This window comes from Anolis sagrei, chromosome 5 (assembly GCF_037176765.1).
Source record: "Anolis sagrei isolate rAnoSag1 chromosome 5, rAnoSag1.mat, whole genome shotgun sequence".
In the NCBI taxonomy this organism is placed as follows: domain Eukaryota; kingdom Metazoa; phylum Chordata; class Lepidosauria; order Squamata; family Dactyloidae; genus Anolis; species Anolis sagrei.
The window spans coordinates 199426467-199439331 of record NC_090025.1 but is presented as its reverse complement, the minus strand read 5'-3'; positions in this window follow the sequence as shown (position 1 = coordinate 199439331).

Below are 12865 nucleotides of genomic sequence, written 5' to 3'. Positions count from 1 at the left end.
GGCTCCTTTTGCCTCCCGCCGCTGCGGCCCCGCTGAACGACCAATCGCGAGGCGGGGGGAGGGCGGGGCCAGGAGCGGCGCGGGAGACGCGTGTCTCGGCGCTCGTGTGAACGCGCCGCCGCAGAGAAGTCTCGTGGGTTGACGCAGGAACCTTAATCAAGGCAAGGCCTCCCAGTCTCTTTCCCTTTCACAGGCTTCTTTCTTTCTCGGATTCCATTAACCCATCCAGGCAGAGGCTCATCCTAAAGTTTTGCCACCTGGAAGGCCTTCCAATTGAGGACGATACCATGCAGGAAAAGCACAATCAAAGCAGCCCTGACAGATGGCCACCCAGCCTCTGCTTTCAAAGCCTCCAAGGAAGGAGCCTCCACGAGACTCCGAGGCAGAGAGTTCCCCTGTTGAACAGAATATAAGATGGTATTGAATATCTCTTCTTACAGCCAGGAAATTCTCCCTAATGGAGTCCAGGTGGAACCTCCTTTCCTCTCATTTGAACCCATGGCTCCCCCTCCCTCATCTTTATGACACCCACTCTTTTCCATCTACTTCCAAGGAGGCCTCTCGGGTGTTGGACGAGTGCCTGGCCGCTGTGTCTATCTGGATGAGGAAGAACAAGCTGAAGATCAATCCCGACAAGACAGAGGTCCTCCTGGTCAATCGTAAACCGGATCGGGGTATAGGGTGGCAACCTGTGTTGGACGGGGTTACACTCCCCCTGAAGCCACAGGTCCGTAGCTTGGGAGTCCTCTTGGATTCATCGCTCATGCTTGAGGCTCAGGCGTCCGTGGTGTCTGGGAGGGCCTTCGCACAACTGAGACTCGTGCGCCAGCTGCGCCCATACCTCGTGAAGGCAGATCTGGCCGGGGTGGTCCACGCCTTAGTCACCTCCAGACTGGATTACTGCAATGCGCTCTACGTGGGGCTGTCCTTGAAAACGGCTCGGAAATTCCAACTGGTCCAACGGGCAGCAGCCAGGATGTTAACTGGGGCTCCTTACAGAGAGAGGTCAACCCTCCTGTTCAAGGAGCTCCACTGGCTGCCGTTTACTTTCCAAGCCCAATTCAAGGTGCAGGTGCTCACCTACAAAGCCCTGAACGGTTTGGGACCACCCTACCTGTGTGACCGCATCGCTGTCTACGAACCCACACGCTCACTCCGGTCATCTGGAGAGGCCCTGCTCGTGATCCCGCCCACGTCACAAGCGCGCTTGGTGGGGATGCGGGACAGGGCCTTCTCCGTGGTGGCCCCCCGCCTCTGGAACGCCCTCCCGAATGACCACAGACAAGCCCCTACACTGGCAGTCTTCAGGAAGAATTTGAAAACCTGGCTGTTCCAACGTGCCTTTTCAGATTAGGAATCTCCCAGGACCAAATCCTAGAAGCACTTTAGCACCAAAATCACCGCACACTGCACTTATATCATAATCCCATACTCCTCCGACACATCAGCACTTTTTAACCTTGTACCCTACTCTGCCCGACCCAGTTTTTTAATATTGTCTTATCGTATTGCTATTGTTATTGTTTTTTCTGCTTAACTGTTTTTATTTTATATTGTATTGTTGTTTTGTGTTGGGCTTCGGCCTATTGTAAGCCGCATCGAATCCTGCGGGAGATGCTAGCGGGGTACAAATAAAGTTATAATAATAATAATAATAATAATAATAATAATAATATTTATACATTTTTAGACATATGAATCCCTCTTCTCATGACTCCTCTCCACTTTCTCATCTGGAGGCTGAACAGAGGCAGGTCCTTAAGGCGCATCCTCAAAGGGATGCTCTCCAGGCCTTTGATCCTTTCAGTCGCCCTCTTCCTCAGAAGTCATACAATCCTAGAACACTAGAGTTGGAAGAGACCTCCTGGGCCATCATCCAGTCCAACCCCATTCTGCCAAGAAGCAGGAAAATTGCATTCAAATCACCCCTGACAGATGGCCATCCAGCCTCTGCTTAAAAGCTTCCAAAGAAGGAGCCTCCACCACACTCCCTCCGGGGCAGAGAGTTCCACTGCTGAACGGCTCTCACAGCCAGGAAGTTCTTCCTCATGTTCAGATGGAATCTCCTCTCTTGTAGTTTGAAGCCATTGTTCCTTGTCCTTCCAGCTGAGGGTCATCCTCTCCCTTGAACCCAGAATTGGACACAGTGTGATTCCATCTTGTTGATAGGAAGCTCCCCACCAGAGTGGAAATCCTCTCTCAGACCGATGGCAAGCTATTGAACCTCACTCAGCAGACTGAAAGCCAAAACTAAGGTCACTCCAATATGCCGATGATAACGTCATCTGTGCGCATTCAGAAGAAGACCTGCAAGCCACTCTAAACACCTTCGCAGAAGCAAACGAGAAGCTCAGCCTGTCATTGAACATCGAGAAAACCAAAGTGCTGTTCCAGCAGTCAGCAGCCAATCTCTCTCCAATGCCAGAGATACAGCTTCATGGTGTCACATTAGAAAATGTGGACCATTTCCGCTCCCTTGGCACCCCCTTTCCACCAAAGTCAACATCAACACCAAAATACAACACCGCCTGAGCTCTGCGAGTGCAGCATTTTTACGAATGAAGCGGAGAGTGTTTGAGGACCAGGACTTCCGTAGGGAGACCAAGGGGTTTGTCTATAAAGCTATTCCCCTCCCAACCCTGATATACTTCTGTGAAACGTGGACTGTCTACAGATGTCAACATCAACACTGAAATACAACACCGCCTGAGCTCTGCGAGTGCAGCATTTTTCCGAATGAAGCAGAGAGTGTTTGAGGACCGGGACATCCGTAGGGAGACCAAGGGGCTTGTCTATAAAGCTATTGTCCTCCCAACCCTGCTCTATGCCTGCAATATGTGGACTGTCTATAGGCGTCACATGCAACTCCTGGAACAATTCCATCAGCGCTGCCTCCGGAAAATCCTGCAAATCTCTTGGGAAGACAAGCGGACAAACATCAGTGTGCTGGAAGAAGCAAAGACCACCAGCATTGAAGCGATGGTCCTCCGCCATCAACTCTGCTGGACCGGCCACATTGTCCGGATGCCTGACCACCGTCTCCCAAAGCAGTTGCTCTACTCCGAACTCAAGAACGGAAAACAGAATGAGATTTAAAGATGGGCTTAAAGCCAACTCATGCTGGCCACATGACCTTGGATGTGTCTACGGACAACGCTGGCTCTTCGGCTTAGAAATGGAGATGAACACCACACCCCAGAGTCAGACATGACTAGGCTTAATGTCAGGGGACTACCTTTACCTTTTTTTAAAGCCAACCTCAAAAACTCTGGCATAGATACTGAGAACTGGGAAGCCCTGGCCCTTGACCGCTCCAGTTGGAGGTCAGCTGTGACCAGCAGTGCTGCAGAATTTGAATAGGCACGAATGGAGGGCGAAAGAGAGAAATGTGCCAAGAGGAAGGCATGTTCTTGAGTTCGGAGTAGAGCAACTGCTTTGGGAGACGGTGGTCGGGCATTTGGACAACATGACTGGTCCAGCGGAGTTGATGGCGGAGGACCATCGCTTCAGTGCTGGTGGTCTTTGCTTCTTCTTTCAGCACGTTGACGTTTGTCTGCCTGTCTTCCCAAAAATGTGCAGGATTTTCCGGAGGCACCAAATAGTCGCTTTGTAATAAGGTGTTGGTTTCCATGGTCAGATGGCCTCTGGGGGTCTCTTCCGAGCCTAGGATTCTGGCAACCAGGGCCTCTTTGCTGTTTGTTTATGTTTCTCCAGATGCCGCAGAACGTGGAGATCAAGGCCCGGGTGCGGGACCTGGCGCATCTTGTGCGCAACGCCGAGCGGCTGAGCGGATCCTCGGGGGAACTCATTCTGCAGACGGACACCTTCTTCCCGGTCCCAAAGGGCCGCCTGAAGCTCCGGGACTTCCGGGTGAGCAACCGAGCGAGCATTGTCGTTACGAGTCATGACGAGCTCATGCTACTTTCTTTCCCCTTTTGATATCATTTGGCGTTGGTTATGGGCCCAGCACTCAACGTAACGTTGGTTATGGGCCCAGCATTCAGCTTAATGATGGTTATGGGCCCAGCTCCCAGCTTAACGTCGGTTATGGGCCCAGCACTCAGCTTAACGATGGTTATGGGCCCAGCACTCAGCTTAACAACGGTTATGGGCCCAGCACTCAGCTTAACGTCGGTCATGGGCCCAGCACTCAGCTTAACATTGGTTATGGGCCCAGCACTCAGCTTAATGTTGGTTATGGGCCCAGCACTCAGCTTAACGTCAGTTATGGGCCCAGCACTCAGCTTAACGTCGGTTATGGGCCCAGCACTCAGCTTAACGTCGGTTATGGGCCCAGCACTCAGCTTAACGTCGGTTATGGGCCCAGCACTCAGCTTAACATCGGTTATGGGCCCAGCACTCATCTTAACAATGGTTATGGGCCCAGCACTCAGTTTAACAATGGTTATGGACCCAGCACTCAGCTTAACAACGGTTATGGGCCCAGCATTCAGCTTAACATTGGTTATGGGCCCAGCACTCATCTTAACAATGGTTATGGGCCCAGCACTCAGTTTAACAATGGTTATGGACCCAGCACTCAGCTTAACAACGGTTATGGGCCCAGCATTCAGCTTAACATCGGTTATGGGCCCAACACTCAGCTTAACGTCGGTTATGGGCCCAGCACTCAGCTTAACGTCAGTTATGGGCCCAGCACTCAGTTTAACAATGGTTATGGATCCAGCACTCAGCTTAACGTCGGTTATGGGCCCAGCACTCAGCTTAACATTGGTTATGGGTCCAGCACTCAGCTTAATGTCGGTTATGGGCCCAGCACTTAGCTTGACGTTGGTTATGGGCCCAGCACTCAGCTTAACGTCGGTTATGGGCCCAGCACTCAGCTGAAGCAGCAGAGGGGGAAAAAGAATGGGCCTGAGGCTGTTACGAATGGTGGGAGTTGAAGTCCAAAACACCTGGAGGGAGGCCAAAGTTGGCCCATGCCTGATCTATATCTGTTTATCTGCTTGTCTGTCTATATCTTTGGATGGTCGCGATCCTGCTCTCTTCTGCTTTGGTCAGCTCTCCTTTGGACTCATCGCCTGTGTCCGGTTCTGGGCAAAGCACTTCACGGAGGAGAGGATGGGCAAGAGGGAAGGTTGTCATCCAATTGGGAAATGGCCTGGAAGCCATGAATCCCCCTTTCTACTGACATAAGAATAGAAGCCCTTTTTATTGTTTTTAATGTCCCTGGCAAGCCTGAGCTCATTTTGTGCTTTAGCCTTGCGGACCTTTTCCCTACAGGGGTTGGCTATTTGTTTGAATTCTTCTTTGGTGATTTCTCCCTTTTTCCACTTCTTGTGCATGTCTTAGCACAGTTAGAAGTTCTTTGGACATCCAAAGGTGGTCATCAGATTGGGAAATGGCCTGGAAGCCATGGATCCCTCAGAAGAACACCAAGGGAACCACCTTTTCCTGAGATCTTTCCCTGAGTACCTTTTGGCAGGGCTTTTCTCTCTCCTGGCCTTCTGGGCTAAAGTCCGTCGTGATTGGCCAGGCAAAGGGCACCTTTGGAAGCCCAGCCCTGATGGCATCACCTGAAGAGGCCTCACCTGCCACTCCTGGAGGCCAAAGTCTCCCTTCCGCCACCCAAGGCTCACCTTTACTCTGCCTTGGAAAAACGGGCACAGTCCACACGGTGCGTGGTCATGTCCAGATGCAAAATATTTTTGGAGCCTAATGCAGGCTGTCCCCGAGTTACAAACAACTCATAATAGAAAATGGGGCTGGACTGGATGGCCTTTGGGGTCCCTTCCAAATCTATGATGCTATATCTATCATAAATTAAATCTATATAAATAAAATTGTAATGTTTGTTTGTGGGAGTAACATAACTCAAAAACCACTGGACGAATTGACACCAAATTTGGACACAATAACCTCTCAGCCCAATGAGTGACCATCACTCATAAAAACATGGAAAAACAAAGCAGAAGGGACGTCAAAAGCCAAAAAACGCTTTATAACACATGTGCAAAACCACATATATACACAAACACACACATATACACAAATATACACACACAAAACACATATACACATTGCGCCACAGCAATGTGTAGCAGGGGATGGCTAGTCTATATATATAAAAATGTAATGTATATTCATATATACACAAACATATACACACACATATACACATATACACACACACAAAACACATATACACAGACTGGGCCACAGCAACACATGACGGGATGGCTAGCCTATATATATAAAAATATAATGTATATACATATATACACAAACATATACACATACACATATATATACACACAAAACACATATGCACAGGTTGGGCCACAGCAACGTGCGGCAGGGGATGGCTAGTCTATATATATAAATATGTAATGTATACACATACATATACACATATATACACACACAAAACACATATACAAAGACTGGGCCACAGCAACGTGTGGCAGGGGATGGCTAGTCTATATATATAAAAATTTAATGTATATACATATATACACAAACATATACACACACATATACACATATATACACACACAAAACACATATACACAGACTGGGCCACAGCAACGTGTGGCAGGGGATGGCTAGTCTATATATATATAAATGTAATGTATATACATATATACACAAACATACACACACAAAACACATATACATAGACTGCGTCACAGCAACGTGTGGCAGGGGATGGCTAGTCTATATGTATATGTGTATGTGTATATATATATATATATATATATGTAATGTATATACATATATACACAAACATACACACACAAAACACATATACACAGACTGGGCCACAGCAACGCATGGCAGGGGATGGCTAGTCTATATATATATAAAATTGTAATGTATATACATATATACACAAACATATACACACACATATACATATATACACACACAAAACACATATACACAGACTGAGCCACAGCAACATGTGGCAGGAGACGGCTAGTATATAAAATATTTATATATGGCATGATCGATTTTAAAAAATGACGCCACCTCGTTATTATTTCCTTACACTAATTTTACATGCGCATAATTAAGTTACTGTAATTGGGGAAACTTATAGGGCTCATACCTCCCTCATTTTTAAAGCTATTGGGGTGAAACTTACTACAATGGTAGAAGACATTTACCACTCTTAGCCCACCAAATTTCAGAAAGTTTCACTTATCCACGTATTTTGGGGGAATTTGAGGAAAGCGGTACCCAAATTTCCTACTGTCTTTTGAGCAGCATAGGTCAACAGCAAGCTAGACTATTAATGGTCGGAAGCTCATTAGTGATTTAATGCAGATGGCTACTAACTATCACTAACTCCACAGAGGTGTCCATCCTTCCCAATTAGGCCCAGAATTAGGATTGCAAATTAGGAAATTGATGTCAATGAATTCTTTTCTGCAGGACGGGCGCGGACAGCTGGTTTTCTACGACCGCCCGGACTCCGAAGGGCCGAAGCTCTCCCACTTCTCCATTTCCCCCACAGAGGATCCGGCCGGACTCCTGGTAAGGTCACAAAGCCGTGGTTCTCCACCTTCCTAAGGCCACGACCCCTTAATACACTTTCTCGTGTTAGGGTGACCACCCCAACCATAACATTATTTTTGTTGCTAATTCATAACTATCCTTTTGCTGCTGTTCTGAATTGTCATGTAAATATCTGGCATGCAGGATGTATTTTTTTTTATTCACTGGAGCAAATTTGGCACAAATATCCAATACACCCACATTTGAATACTGGGGAGGTTGGGCAGGCGGACAGATTTTGTCACTTGGGAGTTGTAGTTGCTGGGATTTAAAGTCTACCTACAATCAAAGAGCATTCTGAACTCTACCAGCAATGGAATTGAGTCAGACTTGGCACACAGGACTCCCATGACCTTCTCCCTACAGGAGTTGGCTATTTGTTTGAATTCTTCTTTGGTGATTTCTCCCTTTTTCTACTTCTTGTGCATGTCTTATCACAATTAGAAGTTCTTTGGACATCCAAACGTTGTCACCAGATTGGGAAATGGTCTGGAAGCCATGGATAACTCAGAAGAAGGCAATGGGAGCAACCTTTTCCTGAGATCTTTCCCTGAGTACCTTTTGGCATACTGGAAGAGTCTGCTGGGCACTGACCTTGAGTTTGGGAGTTGTAGTTCATCTACATCCAGAGAGCACTGTGAACTCAAACAATGATGGATGTGGACCAAATATGGCATGAATTCTCAATATGCCCACTGGTGGGATTTTGGGGAAAATAGACCTTGACATTTGGGAGTTGTAGTTGCTGGGATTTATAGTCCACCTACAATCGAAGAGCATTCTGAACTCTACCAGCAATGGAATTGAGTCAAATTTGGCACACAGAACTCCCATGACCAATAGAAACTGGTGGGATTTTGGGGAAAACAGACCTTGACATTTGGGAGTTGTAGTTGCTGGGATTTATAGTCCACCTACAATCGAAGAGCATTCTGAACTCTACCAGCAATGGAATTGAGTCAAACTTGGCACACAGGACTCCCATGACCAATAGAAACTGGTGGGATTTTGGGGAAAACAGACCTTGACATTTGGGAGTTGTAGTTCCTGGGATTTATAGTCCACCTACAATCAAAGAGCATTCTGAACTCTACCAGCAATGGAATTGAGTCAAACTTGGCACACAGGACTCCCATGACCAACAGAAAACACCAGAAGGGTTTGGTTGGCATTGACTTTGAATTTGGGAGTTGTAGTTGACCTACATCCAGAGAGCACTGTGGACTCAAACAATAATGGATCTGTACCAAACTTGGCATGAATACTCAACATGCCCAAGTGTGAATACTGATGGGAGTTTGGGGAAAATAGAGCTTGACATTTGTGAGTTGTAGTTGCCGGGATTTATAGTTCACCTACAATCGAAGAGCATTCTGAACTTTACCAGCAATGGAATTGAGTCAGACTTGGCACACAGAACTCCCATGACCAACAGAAAATACTGGAAGGGTCTGGTGGGCACTGACCTTGAGTTTGGGAGTTGTAGTTCACCTACATCCAGAGAGCACTGTGGACTCAAACAATGATGGATCTGTACCAAACTTGGCATGAATACTCAACATGCCCAAGTGCGAACACTGATGGGAGTTTGGGGAAAATAGAGCTTGACATTTGTGAGTTGTAGTTGCCGGGATTTATAGTTCACCTACAACCAAAGAACATTCCGAACCCCACCAATGATAGAATTGGTCCAAATTTGGTGTTTTCTGCACCCTGAGGCTCCCCTTTGGTGTTTCTCCTGGGCAGGGGGTCCTCTCTCAGGCGCTGGGGGTGCAAGGGACCCTGCGGAAGGAGCGCCGCCTCTTCCTGGTGGGGCAGACCCGCCTCCATGTCGACCGCGTGGAAGGCCTGGGGGACTTCATGGAGCTGGAGGTGAGCGGAACGGAGAGATGTGGGAAGAACTCAGAACCCTACCGTTGGAAAGAGCCCCCTCCCCAAAGAGCCACCCCTTTGTGGGGTGGTGGTGTGTGTCCTCAGACAGTGCAGTTTGCAACCCAGCACCCAGTTTGTAGTTGAAACCCAATTTGCACCCCAGAATCCAGTTTGCAACCTAGAATGCAGCTTGCTACCCAGAGTGCAGTTTGCAGCCCAGAACCCAGTTTACAACCTAGAATGCAGCTTGTAGCCCAGAACCCAGTTTGCAAATCCAGAAAGCTGTTTGCTACCCAGAGTGCAGTTTGCAGCCCAGAACCCGGTTTACAATCTAGAATGCAGTGTGTAGCCCAGAACCCAGTTTACAACCTAGAATGCAGTTTGTAGCCCAGAACTCGGTTTGTAAATCCAGAAAGCAGTGCTACGCAGAGTGCAGTTTGCAGCCCAGAACCCAGTTTGCAAATCCAGAAAGCAGTTTGCTACCCAGAGTGCAGTTTGCAGCCCAGAACCCCGTTTGCAAATCCAGAAAGCAGTTTGCTACCCAGAGTGCAGTTTGCACCCCAGAACCCAGTTTGCAAATCCAGAAAGCAGTTTGCTACCCAGAGTGCAGTTTGCAGCCCAGAACCCGGTTTGCAAATCCAGAAAGCAGTTTGCTACCCAGAGTGCAGTTTGCAGCCCAGAACCCGGTTTGCAAATCCAGAAAGCAGTGCTACCCAGAGTGCAGTTTGCAGCCCAGAACCCAGTTTGCAAATCCAGAGTGCAGTTTGCACCCCAGAACCCAGTTTGCAAATCCAGAAAGCAGTTTGCTACCCAGAGTGCAGTTTGCAGCCCGGAACCCAGTTTGCAAATCCAGAAAGCAGTTTGCACCCCAGAACCCAGTTTGCAAATCCAGAAAGCAGTTTGCACCCCAGAACCCAGTTTGCAAATCCAGAAAGCAGTTTGCTACGCAGAGTGCAGTTTGCACCCCAGAACCCAGTTTGCAAATCCAGAGTGCAGTTTGCTACCCAGAACCCAGTTTGCAAATCCAGAAAGCAGTTTGCTACCCAGAGTGCAGTTTGCAACCGAGAACCCAGTTTGCAAATCCAGAAAGCAGTTTGCTACCCAGAGTGCAGTTTGCACCCCAGAACCCAGTTTGCAAATCCAGAAAGCAGTTTGCTACCCAGAGTGTAGTTTGCAGCCCAGAACCCAGTTTACAACTTAGAATGCAGTTGGTAGCCTAGAACCCAGTTTCCTTTCTCTCTCTTTATTCTCTTTCTCTTCAGGGCTGCCTGTCAACTTCTCTTCCTCCCTCCCTGCTTCACCCTCTCTCTCTCCGTCCTTCTCTCCTTTTCAGGTGGTGCTGCAGGAGGGGCAGAGTCCTGGGGACGGAGAAGCCGAGGCCCGGCGCCTGATGGGGGAGCTGGGCGTCCGTGAGGAGGACCTTCTGGCCGGCGCCTACATGGACCTCCTCCTGGCCAAAGCCAAGGACCCTCCCTGACACAGGCAGCGTCGCTCCAGCCAGCTCCAAGGTCACCCGCTGGACAAACAACTTAATAAAATGGGAGAAATACTAAAAAACCAGAAAATGTCTTCCCTGCAAAGTGGGTTTCGGCCTTTGGCAAAAGCAGCTTGACCCTTGGTTTTGTTCCCGTTTCGTCTTTGCAAGATTTGAGGAGACTTTGCACTGGATGCAATGAATTCAGTTTGGCAAGCGTTGAACTGCCAGGGTTTGGGGCCACAGAACACTTCCCAAAGAGAGGATGCCTCCAGGCAACAACATCCAGGCTACCTCTATGCCAGGGGTTCCCCACCTGTTTTTGACCAGGGACCACTCACTCTGCAACATTAGTACCAAGGTTACAAATCAGTTTTTGCTCAACTTTAGATTCGGTTTGGTTATTTGGGGTGCTGATTCAGAAAATTGCATGGGATAGACCACATCAGCTGATACAGAAAATTGCATGGGATAGACCACATCAGCTGATTCGGAAAATTGCATGGGATAGACCACATCAGCTGATTCAGAAAATTGCGTGGGATAGACCACATCAGCTGATTCAGTGAACTGCATTGGATAGACGCCATCAGTTGATACAGAAAATTGCATGGGATAGACCACATCAGCTGAGTCAGAAAATTGCGTGGGATAGACCACATCAGCTGAGTCAGAAAATTGCATGGGATAGACCACATCAGCTGAGTCAGAAAATTGCATGGGATAGACCACATCAGCTGAGTCAGAAAATTGCATGGGATAGACCACATCAGCTGAGTCAGAAAATTGTGTGGGATAGACCACATCAGCTGAGTCAGAAAATTGCATGGGATAGACTACATCAGCTGATTCAGAAAACTGCATGGGATAGATTACATCAGCTGATTCAGAAAATTGCATGGGATAGACCTCATCAGCTGATTCAGAAAATTGCATTGGATAGACCCCATCAGCTGATTCAGAATATTGCATGGGATAGACCACATCAGCTGATTCAGAAAATTGCATGGGATAGACCCCATCAGCTGAGTCAGAAAATTGCGTGGGATAGACCACATCAGCTGATTCAGTGAACTGCATTGGATAGACGCCATCAGTTGATACAGAAAATTGCATGGGATAGACCACATCAGCTGATTCAAAAACTTGTATGGCATAGACCACATCAGCTGAGTCAGAAAATTGCATGGGATAGACCACATCAGCTGAGTCAGAAAATTGCATGGGATAGACCACATCAGCTGAGTCAGAAAATTGCATGGGATAGACCACATCAGCTGAGTCAGAAAATTGCATGGGATAGACCCCATCAGCTGAGTCAGAAAATTGCATGGGATAGACCACATCAGCTGATTCAGAAAACTGCATTGGATAGACCACATCAGCTGATTCAGAAAATTGCATGGGATAGACTACATCAGCTGATTCAGAAAATTGCATGGGATAGACCCCATCAGCTGAGTCAGAAAATTGCGTGGGATAGACCACATCAGCTGATTCAGTGAACTGCATTGGATAGACGCCATCAGTTGATACAGAAAATTGCATGGGATAGACCACATCAGCTGAGTCAGAAAATTGCGTGGGATAGACCACATCAGCTGAGTCAGAAAATTGCATGGGATAGACCACATCAGCTGAGTCAGAAAATTGCATGGGATAGACCACATCAGCTGAGTCAGAAAATTGCATGGGATAGACCACATCAGCTGAGTCAGAAAATTGTGTGGGATAGACCACATCAGCTGAGTCAGAAAATTGCATGGGATAGACTACATCAGCTGATTCAGAAAACTGCATGGGATAGATTACATCAGCTGATTCAGAAAATTGCTTGCTAATTGCAACATCCACACTTGCTTTAAACAGACAAAGGTTTTTTCTTCCACCCTGGACTTTCCATAGGGATATATACAGACTCCACTTGCCTCACCACCAACAGAACCTCTGAGGATGCCATTAGCCACAGATGCAGGCAAAACATCAGGAAAGAATGCT